Consider the following 22,582-nt stretch of genomic DNA (forward strand, 5'->3'; position numbering starts at 1 on the left):
TCCACCTGCTTGTTATCGTACGTGAGTCCGCGGCATCACTGTGCTAATAATCAGAGCTCTGGCTTGGTGGCATTTGTGTGGAAAGACTTAGCTTTCTTAATTACACCAATTAATTATTCATCTTAGCTTATTTCTTGTTCTGAATGGTTTGGTGGGAAATGATGAAAGTGCATTTATATCATGGGTTTAATTGCCAGGTCAGGAGTCTTACACAGCCCTGCTTCTGGTTAAAATGATGAATCGAAGGTCTCTGCATTTATACGTGTTTACAGCGGGACTGCTAGCTACAACGTTGGTGGATCAAACCCACCAACTGCTCCTCAGAAACCCTGTCCAGAGGGGTCACTCTGAGTCAGAAGCGACTCAACGGCACGTCACAAGAACAACATTTAAAAATAGAAAACCGTGGTAGCGAAGAGGTGAAAACACTTGGTTGACAAACCAAAGCTCCATGGTTGGAACCCAACCCACCCTGTGGCTCTGAGGGACAAAGACCAAGTTGTTGTCTACCATACAGAGTTACAGCCTCGGAAACCGTGCGGGGCAGTTCTCCTCCGTCATACCGGGTTGCTATGAGTTGAAATCAACTCAGCGGTTATGGGTTTATTACTTGGTATGCTGTTTTGATTTAAGAAAATATTTATTGCGTTTAAGGTGAAAGGTCACATAGCAAATGAGGTTCCCATTTAACACATCTCTATAGACATTACTCAGTGATACTGAATCCATTTACACAATGTGTCAACATTGTCATGAATTCTCTTTCTGGTTGTTCTGTTTCCTTTCATCTAGCTTCCCTACCCCACCCCACCCGGTGTCTTCTCATCTTTGCTGTGAAGTCATTGTTGACCATGTGATCCCAAAGAGATGTTGTGTTTGTTTGTTGTTATTTTTTAAATGAGTGCTGTACTCAACAGTGACATTCTTTAATGATGGGTGACAATCTGTTATTTCAGTAAGTGGCAACCTCAGGCGTTAGTTTCAACTGAAGGATTAAAGAAAAGCTCCAGAAGTAAAGAGTTTTGAGGAATCCACTAGTCCTAGCCATCCAGTAAGTCTTTTTTGTTTTAAGAAAGAAAGAAAGAAAAAAAAAAACAGTCCTGTACAACAGTCCCAATTCCAACTCACAGTAACTGGCTAGGGTCAGAGCAAAATGATCCAATAGGATCTCCAAATGTGGTCCTTTAAGGATGAAGACAGCCCCATCTTCCTTCCAACCGTGGAGGGGACGCTGGGGAATTCCAACTGCCATCTTTTCGGTTAGCATCCAAGCCATCACCTGGTCTCCTCATATGTACCAGTACGCTCATTGTGTTTCTGACCAATCAAAACCAGCCCGATTTGTTACCACTATGCTACCATGGCAACCTTGTATAGAGTTTCCAAAGAGCAGCTGGTGGGTTGGAACTGCCAACCTTGTGGTTAGCAATCCAGTGCTGATCCTACAGATCTGTCTAAAGGGAATCTAATTGTCTAAGATCTGTCTAAAGGGAATCAAATTGTCAACGAAACTTGAAAAGACCAGGAATCCTGACAGGGTAGTGAGTTATATGTTAGGATTGTTAACCACCTGGTCAGCAGTTCGAATCCACCACCTGCCCCTCTGGAGAAATAAGAGGCTCTGTACCCCCATAAAGAGGTACAGCCTCTGAAACCCTATACAGGGTTGCTATGAGTTTGAACCGACTCCACGGTTCCCAACAACTGGAAGGGTCCAACAGGAAAGGTGGTGAATGTATGTTCACAGGGGAGGAACAACTCAAGAAAGTGGGGTGACGCTGATTTCATGACTCTAAGAATTGGAATTGCACATTGAGAAGTTTTAACTGGGTATACAAGCTGTTGTTTGTGTTTTCCAAAGCAAGTAAAAGAAAAGAAATTCCATTAAAACAAACAGTAGTTACGTTTCACTGGTAAAGACTGTCTGCCTTGAGCTTGGTTACTTTTTACTGCAGTTGAGTCTGTTGTGACTCATAGCGACCCTGTATAGGGTTTCCAAGGAGCGGCTGGTAGATTTGAACCACCGATCTTGAGGTCTTATCTTCCAGCAGCAAACCTGGAATCCAGCTAACAACCGTTAACTAGAAAGATTAGATTGGAAGTTTAAGGGCCAGCGAATGAATATGGATTGTATTGTGTGTGTTCTCAACAACAACAAACATAAAAGAAATGATATGAAAACAAGTAATAGTTGAGGTTAAGTAATAAAGAATGGCTAGGATCCCTGATAGCATCATGGGTTATGCATCGGGCTGTTAACCACAAGGTTGGCAGTTCGAATCCTCGGGAGATAAGTGAAGTTTTTTGCTCCCATAACAACTGAAAACCTCAGAAACCCCCATCCAAGTTTGCTAGGAGTCGGAACCGAGTCAGAGTCTACAACAGACAACCACCACTCATAAGGAATGTCAGACTTGAATTCTGAGGTCGTTGGCTGACGTCATTCAAAAGGAACTTTAGGGGAGAGTGGCTTTATGTTCACTGGGAAGAAACAGCTCAGACAAGAAGTTGATCGTGTAAAACACTTCATCCTAAATGTAGAAATGGTTGAACGTTCTGCGGCGTGTATTCCCAACAACTGAAGAAAATAAGGAAATGATTTAAAGAGAGAGAAACAAAAGTTCCTGTAGTTGGTAGTGACGCCCGCAAAAATATTTCAACAATCTCAGAATTGATTCCTGCTGCTCATGGTTCCCGCTATCAGAAAGACAACAAAACAAAAACACCACGCCGTCCTAAGACCCGTGTCTTTGATTTAGAAACAGCATGTACGTGCGAGTGTTGTTCATCTCATGATGCTAAAGCTAAATCTTTCTACTGAGTTATCAAACCGGGACGTTTCCCTTGTTTTTACTAGTGGCTGGAATTCAGACTCTATCTTTTCCTGACAAGGAGTTCTAGTGGCGCTGTGGGATAAGCACTGCACTGCAGACCACAAGGTCGGCGGTTCAAGCCCACCAGCTGCTATTTGGGAGGAAAATGAGACTATCTGCTCCTGCAAAGGTTTAGCACTTCGGAAACCCTCTACAGGGTATCTATGAGTCAGAAATGGCTTGGGGACGGGGGTATTTTTTGTTGTTGCTGTCTTTTCCTGGAGATTTCAGCTCCACCTCCTGGTTCTGTGTGTCTGCCTGGGAAATGAACCCAAAGCAAGGGATCCCTGGTAGCACATTGTTAAAGCACTCAGCTGTGAACCGTAACGTTGAGGGTTTGAACCCACCAGCCGCTCCATGGGAAAAAAACGTGGCAGGCTACTCTCCTCAAAATCGACAGCCTCAGAAACCCTACGGGGAAAGTTCTACTCGGCTTTCGGGATTGAGTCGGAATTACCTCGGTGGAAGTGGGTTTGGTTGGCTTTTCTGGCACAAGGCTGAAAAGTTGATGGTTGGAACACACCAGCAGTTCTGAGGGAGAAAGACGCATGGCAAAGATCTGCAGCCGCGGACATCCTATGGGGGGCAGTTTTGCCTCTGTCCTGTAGAGTCGTGGTGAATTGGACTGCACTTGGCAGCAGTGAGTCTGGTTTGGTTTGGGTGTAGGAGGTGCAAGTATCAAACGCTTGAACCCACCAGCCATTCCATGAGAGCAGGCTGCTTCCATGAAAACCCTCAGCCTCAGAAACCCTATGGGGCAGCTATACACTCCTACAGCTGCCCCGTGAGTTTAACTCGACCCAATGGCAATAGGGTTGGTTGGTTGGTTTCTGGAGTTTGTTGTTTCTGTGAACCTCTGGCTTTTGTGAACTGGAGGTTCCTCTGGGTGGGGGAGGGTTCGAGAAGGGACAAACACAGAGGAAGCCAGGGACAAGAACATCAGTGTCTGGATTTGGCGGGATGGGGGGAGTCGTGAAGAACAGAGAAGCAAAGACCCACTTGAGTGGAAGTCTTAGGCATCCTTAGATAATCTCAAACTAAGCAAAGGGGTTGGGGAGAAGAGGGTGCCGCCCACTGGGAGTCAGGAAGGTCTATCTTTGTAACAGAAATATCACAAGGGGGTGGTTTTACTGAACAGACATTATTTTCTCACAGTTTTGGATGTTACACATTCACATTTAGAACAAGGGTTCTAGAGGAAGGCTCTCTGTCTGTCTCTTATCGGGTCCAGGGATAAGGTTCTTTCCTCTTTCAGCTTCTGACCCTCGGTTCCTTAATCACATGCAGTATTACGGCTTCCCACATCAGCTGCTCCTTGGAAACCCCATACAGAGTCGCTATGAGTCAAAACTGACTCAACAGCACTTAACAACAACAACAGAATATAGACAAGCAATGTGGACACTCCACAATCATCTATGAAGCACGCAATGAATTGTTGTTGTTAAGTGCCATCAAGTCAGTTCTGACTCATAGCAACCTTGTATAGGGTTTCCTAGAAGCAGCTGGTGGGTTTGAACTGCCGACCTTGAGGTGAGCAGTCCAGCACTGTTACAACATCACACATTTAGGAATGCTTAGGACAATGGCCAACACAATGCTCAGAGACATGAATCAGGTTCACACAGTTGGGAAAATGCAGCCCATAGACTTACTCGTCACAGGCCCCCACCCCCACCCCAAATCTTACATTTAAAAACAAAACAAGAAAAGGCAGTACACAAAGTGTAGCTTGATAAAACAAGGTCTGCCCGGAATCTCTGAAGTGATTATAACATACCTCTTACACTGATAAAAGTGGAATTAACATAACAAAAAAGCCGTTTTCCCAAAGGGGGTGACACTCAGAAGGTATATTGTTGTTAAGTGCCTTCAAGCTGGTTCCAACCTATAGCAACCCCTATACAGGGTGTCCAAGGAGCAACTGGTGAGCTTGAACTGCCGACCTTGTGGTTCAAACTGACTTTGCAGTGCAGCACATTAACCCACAGCGCCACACCAGGACTCTTCCGGAAGTATAGAAGTTAGAATTAATAACATATTTTGGGGGTGTCATGAATTTAACTGTGTCCCACTTAAATAAGTGTTCAAACCAACCAGGCTCGCCTTAGAGACCCTCTATAGAGTCGCTATGAGTTGGAATCTACTCACCAGCACTGAACAGCCGTAAGGATCAGCTTGGCTGGTCCATGATTCTGTGATTTGGCAGTTTTGTGATGATGTAATTTGGCAGTTCTGTGATGATGTAATTTGGCAGGTCTGTGATGATGTAATTTGGCAGTTCTGTGATGATGTAATTTGGCAGGTCTGTGATGATGTAACTTGGCAGGTCGGTGATGATGTAATTTGGCAGTTGTGATGATGTAATTTGGCAGTTATGTGACGATGTAATTTGGCCGGTCTGTGATGACGTAATTTGGCAGTTCTGTGATGATGTAATTTGGCAGTTATATGATGTTCCCCCATGATGTGACCTGAGGTGATAAACTAATTTGAAGGTGAAGGAGGGAGGGGCTGAGATATCTTTAATACCACCACAACCCTGATCTGATGTAAAGGGAGTTTCCTGGGCATGTCAAAGGAGAGACAAGTGAGCTGAGCTCAAACAGACCTACAACCACCAAGAAAGAAGTTCTGGGAGTGGAGTAGGGTACCTGCACTGAGACCCCCCCAGATCCTGGGGAAGATTGATCCAAGACACAGGGAGATCTCCCAGGAATTCTGGGGTCTACAGATGCTGCAAGGGGACAAGGGATTTTCTTCTCCAAAGCCTGTGCTCTGAATTTAGACTTCTTGCCTCCTAAACTTTGAAGAAATACATTTCTGTTTGTGAAAGCACCCTCTGTTGGTATTTCTGTTAGAACTACAGAAAGAGGACAAGAAAGTCGTAGGTGCATCCTCTTCTGGAAGCCCTGAGTGCCTCCCTCTGCCCCAACCTTCCTTCATCGTGGTCTGAAATAGAATAATGGCGGAAGATGAGCGTTCTACACTGCATTAACCCCCAGCTTCTCATACGGCCCCTTAGATGGTTACTCATGTGGTTCTTTAGAAAAGGAAACCAACTGATCTGAACCCTACAAAGCCATTTTCACTGCCGCAGAGTCGCCTGTGAGGCATACTTACATCCCTGTAGGGCAGAGTAGAACTAGCCATGGGGTTTTCAAGGCTGCGATCTTAACAGGAGCAGCTAGTGGGCTTGAACTGCCAAACTTTAGGTTAGTTAGCCGTTAGATGCTTAACCACTGTGCCACCATGGTTCCTTACGTAAACACCAAAAAATCAAAACAGTAGTGGCCGTATAGGACAGAGAATTGCCCCACAGGGTTTCTGAGACTGTAATGTTTATGGGAACAGACTGCTTTATCTTTCACCTGAGGAATGGAGGGTGGGCTCGAACCACTGACTTTTAGAGCACCTTAATATTTGTTATTAAGTGCCATCGAGTCAGTTCTGACTCATAACGACCCCGTATAGGGCTTCCAAGGAAAGGCTGGTGGGTTTCAACCACTGACCATGCAGTTGGGAGCCCAGTGCTTATCCTTGATGTTGTTAGGTGTCGTCAGGTTAGTTCCGACTCATAGTGACCCGGTGCACCACAGAACAAAACCCTACCTGGTCCTGAGCCAACATCACGATCATTGCTGCTGCCACTGAGCCAATCCATCTCGTTGGGGGTCTCCCTCTTTTTCTCTGAACTTTCAATTTACCAAGCACAATGTCCTTCTCCAGAGACTGGTCCCTCCTGCTAACATGTCCAAAGTAGGAGAGAAAAAGTCAAATCATCCTGGCTTCCAAGGAGCATTCTGGCTGTACATCTTCCAACACAGATTATTATTTTTGGGGGGGCAATCCACGGTACTTTTAATATTCTCCTCCAACACCATAGCTCAAATGTATCAATTCTTCTACGATCTTCCATATTTACTGTCCAACGTTCACATGCAGATGAGACAATTGAAAAGACCATGGCTTGGGTCAGGTGCACCTTGGTCCTCAAACCGACATCTTTGCTCTTCAACACTTTAAAGAGGTCTCATGGAGCAGATTTAACCAATGCAATATCCTGACTGCTGCTTCCATGAGTGTTGGTAGTGAATCCAAAAAGAATGAAGTCTTTGACAGCGTCTATCTTTTCTCCATTTATCATGTAGTTTTTTATTGGCCAGTGGTGAGGATTTTTGTTTTCTTTGCACTGAGGTTCAATTCATACTGAAGGCTATGCTCTTTGATTATACTGGTGTGGCGCTGTGGGTTAATGCGCCAGACTGCAAAGCCGTTTGAACTGCAAGGTCAGTGGTTCAAGTTCACTAGTTGCTCCTCAGAAACCCTGTACAGGGTAACTCTGGGTCGGAACTGACTCAACGGCACTTAACAACAACAACAACAACTATCTCCCAAACCCCAAAAGCCAAACCTCCTGTTGTTGGATCCTTTGCAACTCATAGTGACCCGGTTGGACATGTAGAACTGCCCTGTGTGGTTGTAGATCTTTACAGGAACAGACGGCCTCAGCTTGCTCCCTTGGGGCGACTATGGGATTTGAACCATCAACTTTTTGGTTTGCAGCTGAGCATTTACAGGGCTCCAAAATTGTGGTGCTGTGGGTTAATGTGTCAGACTGCAAAGTCATTTGAACTGCAAGGTCGGTTGTTCAAGCTTACCAGCTCTTCAGAAACCCTATACAGAGTCGCTATGGGTTGGAACCGACTCGACGGCACTTAATGACGAATGATGATAGTTTAGAAAGTCCTTTCAAATTGTAATATGATGGCTTTATTTATTGAAAGTAAACACTGTGTGGACAGAACATTCTAAAACTGCCCAAACGCCCTTTCTTTGAGACACAAAGGGATGTTCTAGGCATCATGACCAGCAGAAGAGAGATTTTTTAAAAAACATTATGATGTAATTACTTATTTTAAATGCCAACAATACCGTGTAGACATAACCAGACGCCTAGCAGGACTGGTCTTCTGGGTTTGAAGGTTTAAAATCATAACATTTGGGCATAATATGGTTCATAAACTTTATACTTTATAACCTAGTTTGTTGAGAAGTGCTTTGTGTCTTAACATCTTACATGTGGACATCTAAAATACACCTGTTGGTTGCTAGTTGTCCAGAGCAAAAGAGAAATAAGGAAACCAGAGACTTCAGGAAGAAGCTAGGCTATAGGACAAAGGTTGTTAGGAAGTGCCGTTGAGTCAGTTCCGACCCATAGCAACCCTGTATAGGGTTTCCAAGGAGCAGCTGCTGAGCTTGAACCACTGACCTTGCAGTTCAAACGACTTTGCAGTCTGGTGCATTACCCCACAGCGCCACACCAGGACTCCTACAAATACTCTACATGAACTACAGTCTCTTCTACCCTGAGACCACAGGAACTCGAGGGTGCCCAGACACCCCTAACAATCATTCCAAACAAAGACATAATAGAAGGTCCCTGATCAAAAGGGGGGAAATGTGGAACAGAGCCTCAAATTCTAAGAAAGTCCAGACTTAGCTGAATAGGTTGAGCCTAGACGGACTGAAACTTCACCAAGTTTACATCTCAGATAAATGACAGGTTGGCTAAGAAACAAAACAGTGTCACCAGTGAGTACTGGGCTCCCCACCCCCCCAAAAAAACAAAAAACTTTGTGAGACCAAACAGTCAACATTTACCCTAAAGCAAAGATGAGAAAGTGATGAAGGTGGGGCAGGGAAACTAGGTGTATGGAAATGGTACAACCAGAATGGAAATGATCTTGTGAAAAATGTAGCCGATGCCATTGAACAATTTATGTAGAAATTATAGAATGGGAACCTAGACTGGTTTCTAAACCTTCACTGAAATCACAATAAAATGTTATTAAAATAAAATCAAACTCACAGGCATACCTAAAACAGAGCAGTATTTGAAAAGCTAACTACAAAACATTTTATTCTTTACCTATAGTCGGTCTCCCTTGTTCTAATTTCTATTGATACAGGCTTACCTCGCTTTATTGCAATTTGCCAACTGTATTTCTTCTTAATCTTTTTTATTATGAATTGAGTGAGGCACTGTTTTTGTTTTTGTTGTTGTTGTTTAACAACCGGAAGGTTTGTGGCAACTCTACAAGTCATTCGGGACCATTTCCCCCACAGCTTTCTGCATCTCTGTGTCTTATTTTGGTCATTTTCACAATAAATCAAATGTTTCATTGAACCAGTATTGCCCAGTGGGAGAAAAGATGAGACTTCCTGCTCCCAAGAACTTTGAAAGCCTAATCAACCTTATGTAGAATCGCTACACATCAGAACCGACTCAACGGCACTTAACAACAACAACATTATTGTCCAAGGAACCATGATATAGGGTAATGGATTATGAACTGGGTTGCTAACCACAAGGTCAGGAATTCCAATCTACCAAACATGAGGCTTTCTGCTCCCGTAAAGATTTACAGCCTCAGAAACACTATACAGGGTCGCTGTGAGTTAGACCCCCATTCAGTAACATCCAGGTACCACCACCGACATATAGATATAGGAGTCCCAGTGTAGTCCTGTAAGATAAGCACTGGACTGCTAACCACAAGGTCAGGGGTTCAAACCCACCAGTCATTCCTTGGAAACACCATACAGGGTTGCTAGGAATCGGAACGGAGTCAGTGACACACAACATCCCATCACAACTTACCTACTTCATACACTACCCAAACACACACCATGGAATCAAGGCCGACTCATAGCAACCCTATAGGAGCTGATAGATCTGTCCCATAGGATCTGCAACACTGTCAATCCTTATGGTGTTTCCTTCTAGTGTGCATACAGTCGCTGTGAGTCAGAACCAACTCGACGGCACCGAATCACAACACCTAATGTTTATGGAAGCAGACAGACTTATCTTTCTCCTGGTGGGTTTGAACCTCCAACCTTGAGGTTATCAGCCCAGCGCCTAATCTGAAGCACTACCAGGAGTCCTTTACTAAACAACAATCCAGTGTCAACGTGGCTCTCATATGCACTAGGACACCAGACAATCTTAGGATTTGCTTTAAGGTGAGACCTGTTTGATCACGGTGGGGGCGTTTCTGAGGTCTGTGTTCTTAAGTACTGTCAAGTCGATTCCAACTCATAGAGACCCCGTACAGTGTTTCCGAGGAACAACTAGTAGGTTTGAATTGCCAACCTTGTCATTAGCAGTCTAGTACTTATCCAACAGAGCCACACCAGGGGTCCCTTTAAATGCAACTAAAAGTTTACTGACAAGACCAAAATCCTCCTAGGGCAAAGCTTGGCATGAGCTGAACTTGATCCTTGAAATGTCTTTGACAGGATTTATTCCTGTTGGGTAGTACTATAGGATAAGCACTGGACTTCTAACTGCGAGGTTGGCAGTTCAAACCCACTAGCGCTTCCGCAGGAGAAAGGTGAAGCTTTCTTGTCCTGTGAAGACTTACGAGATGAATCTGCAAAACTTTTGCTAAGGATGAATCTGCAAAACCCCTCACCTGATGGATAAACCTGGGAAACTTTATGCTGAGTGAAATCAGTCAGTCACAAAAGGACAAAGAAAGATTGCATGAGACCACTATTGTAAAAAAATTAAGGAAAAGGTGTTCTTGAAAAAAGAAGCATTCTGCGATGGTTACCAGTGGGCAGGGCAGGGAGGGAGAGGGGAAATGATTCCAGAATTAGAAGGTAGATACATGTTAACCTGGGTGACAGGGCAGGAAATATACAAGAGGAAACATGAAGATAGCAGAAGACACAGGAAGGAATACAAGAGTTAAAGTGGATAGAGGTAAATCCTGTCAACTGTTGGAACAAGAAAGGGGTTGCAATCGTTGCAATGAAAACAAAAAATGTTTATAATTTGTGGAATGCAAAACTGATGCTTTACTCTGTAAACGTTCACTAAATTGGCAATATAAAAATTTTTTATTTTTTTTAAAGAAGATTTACAATCTGGTGAACTGTATACAGAGTCGCTGTAAGTCCGATTGGACTCAATGGTAATGGAATTCTTTGTTTTTGTTTTTCCTTCAAATGTCTTTTTCTTATTTTTTTCATCTTAAGAAAAAAAAATAATAATTTCTGTAGAGGTCCCGCCTTCATCACGAATCTACCGGGTAACACACGCGTGTGCACACACATGAACACAGGACTATGCCCCTAGTGTAGACTCCCCCCCGCACGTTGTTGTCACGTTTGAGCCAAATGTTGCAACTGCTTTATCAGTCCATCTCGTTGGGGGTCTTCCTCTTTTTCTCACCATGTTCTTCTCCAGGGACCGGTCCCAAAAATATTCTACTTGTCACTTCACACTTTACCAGCTCTGCTAATATGCGTCCGTTCCCAAATTGAGGAGAACAGGACACATTTTTATCCTGTCGGCTTTGTGTTATTTATTCTCCCCTTTAATTAGAGTTGACAAATGAGACTTTGTATCGATTCCGACATTGGTGATTGAAAGTAAATTGCAATGAGAGTGAAGGAATTTATATCTTACTCTGCTGGCGTATCCAGGGGTAATCTCTCTCTAGTTCTCGCTCTCAGACCCTGGGACCACTTTTAAGTGATTTTAAGACGTGGGCTTTTGAATGTCTTTGGAGAATGATGTATCCGTGTAAATTATTTTACTACTAATAAATTATTCAAGAATGGGATCTACATTTTACTGGACATTTCCTTGCTTCGCTCTCTTTCTTTATCTCTTTCTTTCCTTCTCTCTCTTTCTGTCTCTCTCCCTCTCCCTCTCTTTTTCTTTCTTTACTTATCTCTCTCTCTTCCTTTCTCCCTCCCTCCACCTCTTCTCTCTCCTTCTTTCTTCTTTGTTTTGCGCTTTTTTTTTTTAACATGTTTTGTAAGTTGAGTGAAGGTTTACAGTGCAGATCCATTTTCCTTTCAACAATCCAGAAACACTGTCTTGTCTCATCGGTCACGAGCCCCACACATCCCTCTTCCATCCTCTGTTCCCCGTTTCCATTCTTCCTTCTTTCCTAACACGTTGGGGCTTTGTCCTTGGGTCAACGCTGCCCTTTTGATCTCAGATGGTTGATGAATCTAAGGTGCGCATACCTCCTTGGGACCGTTGTTCTCCTGACACTCTGTATTGTGGGGCTGAAAGTTCATTCATGTGGGTGAGTTCAAGTCCAGACCTGAAGTGTGGCTAAGGGCCAGAGTCTGATGGGTTTCCACTGTCTAACCGGCCAGTAAGCCTTGCCTTTTTCTTGATGGTCAAGCTTATTTTTCCTTAGCTGAGACCTCAGTGGTGATAGATTTTTCACCACACCTTACATGTGAAGGGTGGGCAGAGCTGTCCCCCAGATCGTGAAGTTTTCTCATCTCATTGAATCTCCAACTTCCCTCAGACATTACATCCAGATCTCCTGGAACCTCATTTCTGCCAAGTGGACTCTGAATCACAGCGCCCCCAAGTGTATCAGAGAAGAACTACGCTACACAGGGCTGTCAACAATGGATTTTTCTGATGTAGATAGCCAGGCTTTTCTTCCAAGGCACCTCTGAGTGAATTTGAACCAACACCCTTCTAGTTCACTTGCAGCTCAGTATGCTAACCATCTGCATCACATAGGGCCTCCTGAGCTACAGGTCGTTAGAAGAGATTTAGAGTTGTTATTAGGTGTCATAGAGTCAGCCCCAGCTCATACCGAACCCCACATACAACAGAATGAAACACTGCCCGGTCCTACACCAACCTCACAATTGTTATATTTGAGCCCATTGCTGCTGCCACTGTACCAGTCCTTCTCATTGGGGGGTCTCCCTGTTTTTCGCTGACCCTCCACTTTACCAAGCAAGATGTCCTTCTCCAGGGACTGGTCCCTCCTGATACTACATCTAAAGTATGAGAGGTGAAGTTTGGCCATCCTGAATTCTAAGGAGCATTCTGGTTGTACTTCTTCCAACATAGATTGGTTTGCTCTTCTGGCAGTCCATGGTGATTTTAATATTCCTCTCCAACACCGTAACTCAAATGCATCAATTCTTCTACAGTCTTCCTTATTCACTGTCCAACTTTTACATGCATATGAGACTATTGAAAATACCATGGCTTGGGTCAAGTACACCTTGGTCCTGAAAGTGACATCTTTGCTCCTTAACCCTTTAAAGAGGTCTTGTGCAGCAGATTTTCCCAATGTTATCTATCTTTTCACTTCTTGACTATATGCTGTTGCTTACTGATCGAGTGGTGAGGATTTTTATTTTCTTTCTGTAGAGATGCAATCCATACTGAAGGCTGTACTCTTTGATCTTCATCAGTAAGCAAGGTTGTATCATCTGCATATCACAGGTTGTTAATGAGTCTTCCTCCAATCCTGATGCCACATTCTTCTTCATAGAACCCAGCTTCTCAGATTATTCGCTCAGTGTACAGAATGAGTAAGTATGCTGAAAGATACAACCTTGATGACACTTTTCCTGATTTTAAACCATTCAGTGCCCCCTTTTCTGTTAAGTGTTGTGGAAGTTCCCTTCTCTGCAATGTTGTCCGTGCTTTAGGATCCACACAGTTGAATGCCTTTGCGTAGTCAGTAAATCATAGGTAAACATCTTTCTGGTATTCTCTGCTTTTAGCCAAGATCCATCTGACATCAACAATGACAGCTCTCATTCCACATCCTCGTCTGAATCCAGCTTGAATATCTGGCAGCTCCCTTGTGTTGCTACAGCCATTCTTAGATTGATTATCTTCAGCAAAATTTGCTGAGAATATTCAGCATGTGACCTTAATTATTATAACAATATATAATATACTAATACGGCATTTGTGGTTATTGTTGAGTGTCAGCGAGTCAATCCTGACTCATAGCAACCCTGTATAGGATTTCCAAGAAGTGGATGGTGGTTTTGAACCACCAACCTTGTGGTTACCCTGCATATAATGATATACGGAGTCTTAGTTTGCCACTAGAAGATAAGCACTGCACTGCTAACCACAGAATCAACAGTTCAAGCCCACCAGCCATGCTCAGAAACTCTAAACAGGGTTACTAGATTCAGAACCAACTCAACAGCACATGACAGAAACAACATCATCGTATATTAATATCATTATGTTGATATAATCAAATTATACATTAATATACATGGAGTCCTGGTATGGCACAGTGGGCTAATGCGTTGGACTGCAAAGTCAGTTTGAACCACAAGGTCAGCGGTTCAAGCTCACCAGCTGCTCCTCGGAAACACTAGACAGGGTTGCTATGGGTCAGAACTGACTGGACGGGACTGAACAATTGAGTTGTGCGCGGGCTCCACATGAGCACAATTAAGTGTTCTGGAATTCCCATTCTTTGAAATGTTATCCAGTGTTTAGATATCTTTGGCGTAGACAGTCAGACAGAGGTAAACACCTTTTTGGTATTCTGTGCGCATGTAAACACATTGTTTTGTTAGATGCCCTCGAGGCGGTTCCAACTCATAGCAATGCTGTGCACACGGAAGGGAACACAGCCTGGTCCTTCACCAAATCACAGTCATTGGTCCACCTGAGCCCACTGCTGCTGCCACTGAGACAATCCATCTCGTTGGGGGTCTCCCTCTTCTTCTCTAACCTTCCACATTACCAAGCATGATGTCCTTCTCCAGCGACTGGTCCCTCCTGACAACATGTCCAAAGTAGGAGAGACTCCATATAGATGGAATCTTGGTGTGGCGCTATAGAATCCTCACTGAACTGCTAACCGCAAGGTCGGTGGTTCAAACCCACCAGCTGAGTCTCAGAAACCCTACTACACAAGGTCGCTATAAATTGGAACCAACTCGACAGCACTTAACAACAACAAACAAGTATTTATGTGTGTGTGTGTGTGTGTGCGTGTGTGTAAACTTTGCCCCGTGGTAAACACTCACGTAATCCGGGACTGACGGTTTTCCTTCACTACTAACTTTCTTTCATCCCTCCAGTGATGTCTCATGTTTGAACCCAGATGTTCTGCACACCTGTAAACTCACGAAGAAAGAGTTGGCACGAAGCAGAATGACTGGTGGGTTTGAACCGTGGATTTTTTGGTTAGCAGCCAAGTGCTCAGTCGCTTAATCTGTGCAACACCGAGGCTTATATATGCATCACGGCTGGAAAAACTTGTGTCTTTTTTATTTTATTTTAGGAAAAGAAATCTGGACACGTGCATGTGGTCTGTCTAATATAACAACCTCTCTTACTAAAAACGTAAAGACACTCATTCTTCCAGGCAGGACGAAGTGAGCGCCGTTTAGAATACAAACTCCTCCGGCCTCATTCAGACGTTTGTCGTTCTAAGTGTTCACATCGTTCCTCTGGTTTCCAAACATCTCAAGCACAATGTGCGGGCAGTTGCAGATGACTCAGTGAACAATGTTCAGCTTCGCATCCCGCCGGTTCCAATTTCCGGCGCCAGCAGGGGGAACCTGGGGGTCTCTCTTTAGCGTTATTTATGAACTGTAACTCGTGCATCAGTATTCCGACGATGCCTGGCCCGTGTTTCAGCTCTGCTACATAAAGCCACGGGAACACTTTGAAAACTAATTGTTTTTCTCTGGAACAAATTGGTAAGCAGAGAGGCCAATAAACAACAGCTCCCATCTTTCTCAGGATTGTTGCTGTTGTTTGGTGCGGTTGAGTCCGTACCAACTCATAGAGACCTGATGTATAACAGCAGGAAACACTACGTGGTCCGACTCATAGAGATCTGATGTATAACAGCAGGAAACACTACGTGGTCCTGCACCAACGTCACAATCCCTGCTACTCTTGAGCCCACTGTTGCTGCCACTGTACCAGCAGCACATCTCATCCTCTTTTTCTCCAACCCTCCACTTTCCCAGAATACAGGATACAATTTCTTTCCACCATCTGTTTCACTCTCTCTCTAGGGGGGGAGGTGGGGGAGCTCCCCTAGCAAAACTGTAAGTACAGCCCTCCCTGCACACAACTCGTTTTTATGTTCTCGTCTCATGAGTTCATTGCTTAGGAAAACGTAAGAATGAACCTGTTGGTTTCTCAGCGTAGCCTAGAATAAGTCTGCTCATTCATTTATGCTCATTCATTCATGCAACAAATGTTCACTGAGCACCTGGGCTGTGTCAGGTGTTAAAGTGGGACTGGGTATGTGTGGTGTGTATCATTTGATCTCAGAAAGTAGCAGATGGATGGATGGATGGATGGATGGATGGATGATGGGTGGATGGATGGATGGATGATGGGTGGATGGATGGATGGGTGGATGGATGGATAGATGGATACATGGGTGGATGGATGGATGGATGGTGGATGGATGGGTAGGTGAATGTATGTATGTATGGATGTATGGATGTATGGATGGATGGATGGATGGATGGATGGGAGGATGGATGGATGGATGGATGCATGGATGCATGGATGGATGGATGGGAAGATGGATGGGAGGATGGATGGATGGATGGATGGATGGATGGATGGATGGATGGATGGATTGATGGATGGGTAGGTGAATGGATGGAAGAGTTTCACTCTTTGGCTTACTGCCAGCCCCTCTCCATCTCTCAGACAATTGGTAGATCTCATCAGGGCAGAATTACAGTCCTGTATGCAGCAACGCCTAGCCAGTGTTCTATTGTCTCAGTCCAAGGCACCAGCTGTGTTATGTTGGGCATGTGGCGCAACCTCTCTGGTCCTCTGTGGCCATATGTGTGAAGTGACGATTTCAGTCACAACTCCCTTCACTACTCTCAAGGTGGCCCCATGAGAACTGAGCAGATGACATCACAGCAGAGACCCACACACACACAAATCCTGCCCAACCCAAGCTGGCTGCCATCTAGTCAAGTCAAACTCATAGCGACCCTTTAGGGCAGAGCAGAACTGCCACACAGGGTTTCCAAGACGGCTAATCTACACGGGAACAGACAGCCACATCTCTCTCCCACCGAGTCCCTGGTGGGTTCTGACAGTGGAGATGGCAGTCATGAAGCATGCCTCTGAAGCAAGTTTGAGAACATGGCTCATCTGTGCCTCGTGTCCTATTTCAAAGCGAATGACCCCATTTCTAAATAAGCACCTCTGACCCTGAGAGAAACAGGAAGATGTGTCTCGAAATCACAGGATTGCCCGTGACAATGTAGAAGGTTAATAACCCTGCCCAATCCACAGTTCGAGTCTTGGTGTGGCATTGTGGGTTAATGAACCAGACTGCAAATCTGTTTGAACTACAAGGTCGGCAGTTCAAGCTCACCAGTTGCTCTTCAGAAACTCTGTACAGGGTCGCTATGGGTCGGAACCGACTCCACGGCACTTGACAACAACACGGTAGGAAATATGAATTGTTCTCACGGATGTTAATAAGTAAAACAAACAGAAATTTAAGTGACAAGGAACGTAGGGGAATGCATGAGTCCTGTTGTCAAACACAAGGGAGTGTGGGTGTGTCTGCTCCTTGTCCTTGCTGTTTTGTTAATATCTTCTTGTTAGCCCAGACTAACGATGATCCCACACACAATGAAACACTCCTACACCAGCCCCATGAGCAGCACATCGTATGCCATTTGGTTTTCATTGACTGATCTTCAGAAGGTCTCCAGGTCTTTCTTCCTAGTCTCTTAGTCTGGAAGAAACCCTAAAACCTTCATTGACAGATGAGTAGTTGCTACCCATGAGGCTCACTAGCCAGGATTCGAACTTGGGTCTCCCGCTTTAAGGGTGAGGATTCTACATTTAATCTACCACTTCTTTCTCCTGCACAATATCGGGAAAATATCGTATTGTGATCCATAGGGTGTTCAAGGATCCCTGGTGGTGCTATAAGGTAAACACTGGACTGCTCACCACAGGTCTACAGTTCAAACCCACCAGCCATTCCGAGGGAGAAAGATGAGGATTATAGCCTTGGGTGGGAACCGACTAAGTGGCACAGAACAACAACAACTAATTTTTATATATCTTTTTTAAAGATTTACATTGCTGGCAATGTTATACTGGGTTGCTAGGAGTCCGAATTGAGTCGATGGCAGTGGTTGAGTTGTAAGGTTTTGGATGGCTGATTTCTGGAAGTAGACAGCCAGGCCTTTCTTCCTGGTCTTAGTCTGAAAGCTCATGAACCGTGTTTGAAATCACAGCCACCCACAAGTCTCTACACACAGACGGGTGACACAATGGCTGGAAATTGAACCTGGGTCTACTACATAGAAAGTACTATGGAACCTACCTGTTGTTGTTGTTGACAAGTGCCGTCAAGTCACTTCCAACCCACAGCCACCCTGTATAGAGTTTCCGAGGAGCAGCTGGTGGGTTTGAACCGCTGACCTTGTGGTTCCCAGTCCAGTTTTCATCCTACAGTACCGCAGTAGGAGTCCTCTCAGCCTGTGCTAAATGAATCATGTTGGTCAGCTTCCCAGTCTGTAAAAGTGCCCCCACATGGCTCCCTTGTTCGCCTGGCTGCTGGGAATAAGTTTTCATTTTGTGGAAGCTGGCTGTATTGGCTATTCCCGGAGCTCGATAATATATTTTTATTTAGCTCTGAACCCCTGCCAAGTGAACATGCTTGGACCTCTCTTTATTCTCTTAGAATCCATTTCAGAAAGTAAGCCTTTGCTATTTCTTTGTTTCCAAAGTAACCAGGGGAGTATTTTAGCCATTGTCGGTCTGGCTTCTGGTTTCCCACACTCGAAGCTTTTTTCAAAACGTATGAATCCTTCCAATCGTCAACGTTTTTCTGCAGACGACCAATATGAATACGAAATACTTGCCAATAGTCATCAGCCTAAATATTTCTTCCTTTGATCCTTTCTGAAACTTTTAGCAAGAATACTCCCTACTAAGACTGACTTCTCTGAAAGGACTCACAATAGGAGGTCTTGGATAAAGTGGGGCGAGAAATATGGAACAAAACTCAAAATCGTAATAATGGCCAAGCTTAGCTGTTGGATACTCTGAGGGAAGTCTCGAGACACTCTTCAGGTCTGGAAATGAACTCACCCCCAGGGCTCAATTTTAAGCCAAATAGATTGATGGAATAATAACATTAGGAGGATGCACACCATAGATCAAAAGGACTGAGTTTACCCAAGAACAAAGTTCAGGAGGGCTAAGATAGAAGGAGGAATGAAAACAGGAAACACAGGGAGGCGGTGGTTGAGTGATCTTTCATTGTGGGCGTTGCATTCAATGCCACGAAGTAAAATGTGTATGATGTGTCGGACAGAACATTAATCTCTGTGAAACTTCACCCAATTTACAATAAAAAGTTAGTAATAAAACAAGTCTACTAAGGGACCCTGCTGGCAAACTGGGCTGCAAACCACCAGGTCCTTGGTTCAAACCCACCTGCTGTTCCTCTGGAGGAAGATGAAACCATGTGCTCCTATAAACACGGACAGTTTGGGAAACCCTATGGGGTAGTTCTGCTTTGTTCTAAAGGGTTGTTATGAATCGGCCGTGGGTCTGATGGGACCCAGGATGCTAGGGTTTTGGATGGTAGAAAACAGTGGCTGCTAGCTCAAAGGTTACAGGTTTCAGCCCATGCAGAGGTACCTCAGAAGAAACTCCTGGCAATATAGTTGTGAAAAATGATCCATTGAAAGGCATATGGAACACCCTTCTGTTCCCATGAGTCCTGCAGGGACAAATCGGAGACAACTGGTTTAAACGCTGTAGTCAAGTTGACTCCCAAATTAACGAGGATTGTTGTTGTTGTGAAGTGCCGTCGAGTCAGTTCCGACCCATAGCAACCCTGCATAGGGTTTCTGAGGAGCAGCTGGTGAGCTTGAACTGCCGACCTTGCAGTTCAAATGGCTTTGTCGGCTGGGGCATTAACTCACAGCGCCACCCCAGGGCTCCAATAACAATGATGGCCCACTGCTTTTCAGAACTCCTTCACTCCCACTTCACCCAACATGGACTGACTGTCACCCTGGTGTGGTGCTGTAGGTGAGTATTCAACCACAAGGTCGGTTTGAACCACAAAATTCACCAGCCCCTCCTAGGAAACCCTATACAGGGTCGCTATGGGTCGGAACTGACTCAACAGCACGTAACCAGTATGTCATGATCCTCAATGGTTGGGCAGACATGTGACAATGTAATCCAGGAGTAATGTGGTGAGGTCACGTAACAGTGCTTAACGATGTCATGTGGCAGTGATGGTATCATGTCATGTGACAGTGGTGTGGTGATGTCATGTGACAGTGATGTGTCATGTGGCAGTGATGCCATCATGTCATGTAACAGTGATGTCATCATGCCACATGTCAGTGATGTCATCATGTTGCATGGCAGTGATGTCGTCATGTCACGTCAGTGTCGTCATCGTTTCATGTGGCAGGGATGTCACCATGTCACATGGCAGTGATGTCATGTCACATGGCAGTGATGTCACTGTGTCACATGACAGGGATGCCATTTTTCATGTGACAGTGATGTCACCATATTACATGGCAACGATGTCACCGTGTCATGTGGTAGTGATGTCATGATGTCATGTGACAGTGTGCATTGCTGTAATCATCCCCAGCCCCGCCCCCCTCCAGGATGTGATCACCTCCTTTCTGGGATGTGTTGTCAGCCCCACAGTGTCAGAGTGAGCGTTGGTCACTGAGGGCTCCTCCATGCTGGGTGATACGTCAGGACTAGGGTGGACTGCAATACCCTTCCTCTGCTCACAGCCCCGATCCCACGTCAGGACAGTTCCCTGGGGTGTGGCCTGCTTCACCTTCCATCTTACAAGAGATGGAAGGCGACAGAAGTGAGCTGAGCAGGAAAAGGAGGAAAGGAGCCCGAGTGGAGCGTGTCCTTGGGACCCGGGCTCCCTGTGCTGAGACCCTCTGAAGTCTAGGGTAAGACTGCTGACAAGACATACAGACAGCTCCAAGGAATGGTCACCCCACAGGTGCTGAAAGGAGAAAAGGACCTTCCCCAGAACCGACACAGAGAGAGAAGCGATCCTCTAGACCTGGAGCTCTGAATGTAGACATCTAACCTTTTAAACTGCGAGGGAATAAACTTCTGTTTGTAAAAGCCACTCCCTTGTGATATTTCTGTAACAACATCACTAACTAGATAATGGAGTTTGCACCGCACGCGGGACTCTGTCAGAATGAATTTGCATGCTTTCCATCACTGCTTGGAGTTTTCATCTGTATCTCAAAGACCACGGTCTTCATGCCTTATCAGACTTGTACACAGCTTCAACCTCTAACTGAGTCTTTTCCATTTAAAAATAGAAGCACACCGTTGCCATTCAGATTTGTAGACAAGGTCCTTGTTATACACAAGGTCTGAGAAGGGTGTAAAATTTTATATTGCTCACCAGCATTCTAGGATAAACTTGTAACCCGTGAGTTAATGAGCCAACCCGGCCTCCTAAATTCAACACGGTTCACACTCAAATTGCATGCTTCTATTTATTCTAACTTTGTTAAAATATTCAGAAAGACATGTTGAATGCCATAACTGTTAAGAATGTTCTGCAAATATTAGAGAGTTAAGTATCACCATGCCCTCAGAAGGTAGGCATCATATTCCTGTTTTCTCTATTCTTCAAATCGGGCACCTGAAGAGACAGACAGTAAGTAACCTGAATCCATGCTCAGGCTCCTGTAAGTGAGGTAGCTGACTCTGGGTCATGATTTGAGCCAGGACTCCTTAGGAGAGATACTCCAAGATCCTTCATGGAGAGGGACTTCTTACCTTCTCCATTCCCCATGGACAGGAGAGAGGTCGGTCTCAGAAAATAATGGATGGTTGGATGGATGTTGGATGTTGGCTGAATAAGTGGATGGATGGGTGAATGGATAGTGGATGGATGAGTGGGTAGGTGGATTGTATGTAGATGAATGAATGGTGAGTGGATGGATGGATGGATGATTGGATGGATGGATGGATGGACGGAGACATGGTTGGATGGGTGGATGGATGGGTAAATTAGCAGATGGATGGATGAATGGGTGGGTAGATGGATGGATTGATGGGTAGATGGATGGGTGGGTGTGTAGACGGATGGATGGATGGACGGGTGGGTGGGTCAATGGATGGATGGGTGGGGGGTGAATGGTTGATGGATGGATGGTGGGTGGATAAATGAATAGGTGGATGGGTGGATGTATATATGGTTGGATGGATGAGTGGATAGTGAATTCATGGATAAATGAATGGGTGGGTGGGTGGACAGTGGATGGATGGATGGATGGTGGGTGGGTGGGTGCACTGATGGATGAATGGAGAGATGAATGCTTGGATGGATGACTGGGTGGATGACTGGGTAGACAGTAGCTGGATAAATGGGTGGATGAATGAATGGTTTGATGGATGGATGAATATTGCATAGATGGGTAGGTGGATGGATGGGTGAATGAGTGAATCGGTGGATGGATGGATGGATACGATAATTGGATGTAGATAGATGGGTGGATGGATAGGTGGATGAGTGAATACGTGGATGGATGGATAGCTGGATGGATGGTGGATGAATGGGTAAATTGGCAGATGGATGGATGAATGGGTGGGTGGATTGTGGTGTAGACGGATGGGTGGGTATGTGGATGGATGGATGTGTGGAAGGGTGAATGGTTGATGGATAGATGAGTGGATGGATGGGTGAATGAGTGCCTAGGTGGATGTATGGATGAGTGGGCTGGTGTAGGGTCCCACAGTGTCACTATGAGTAAACATTCACTTCAAGGCAGTGGATTTGGTTTAGGTTTTCGTTAGGGATTCAGCGATGCCCCACCCCCCATATAAGTGTTCCAAATCCTAAGGCCTA

This window comes from Chrysochloris asiatica, unplaced genomic scaffold, assembly GCF_000296735.1.
Source record: "Chrysochloris asiatica unplaced genomic scaffold, ChrAsi1.0 scaffold00372, whole genome shotgun sequence".
Taxonomy (NCBI): Eukaryota; Metazoa; Chordata; class Mammalia; order Afrosoricida; family Chrysochloridae; genus Chrysochloris; species Chrysochloris asiatica.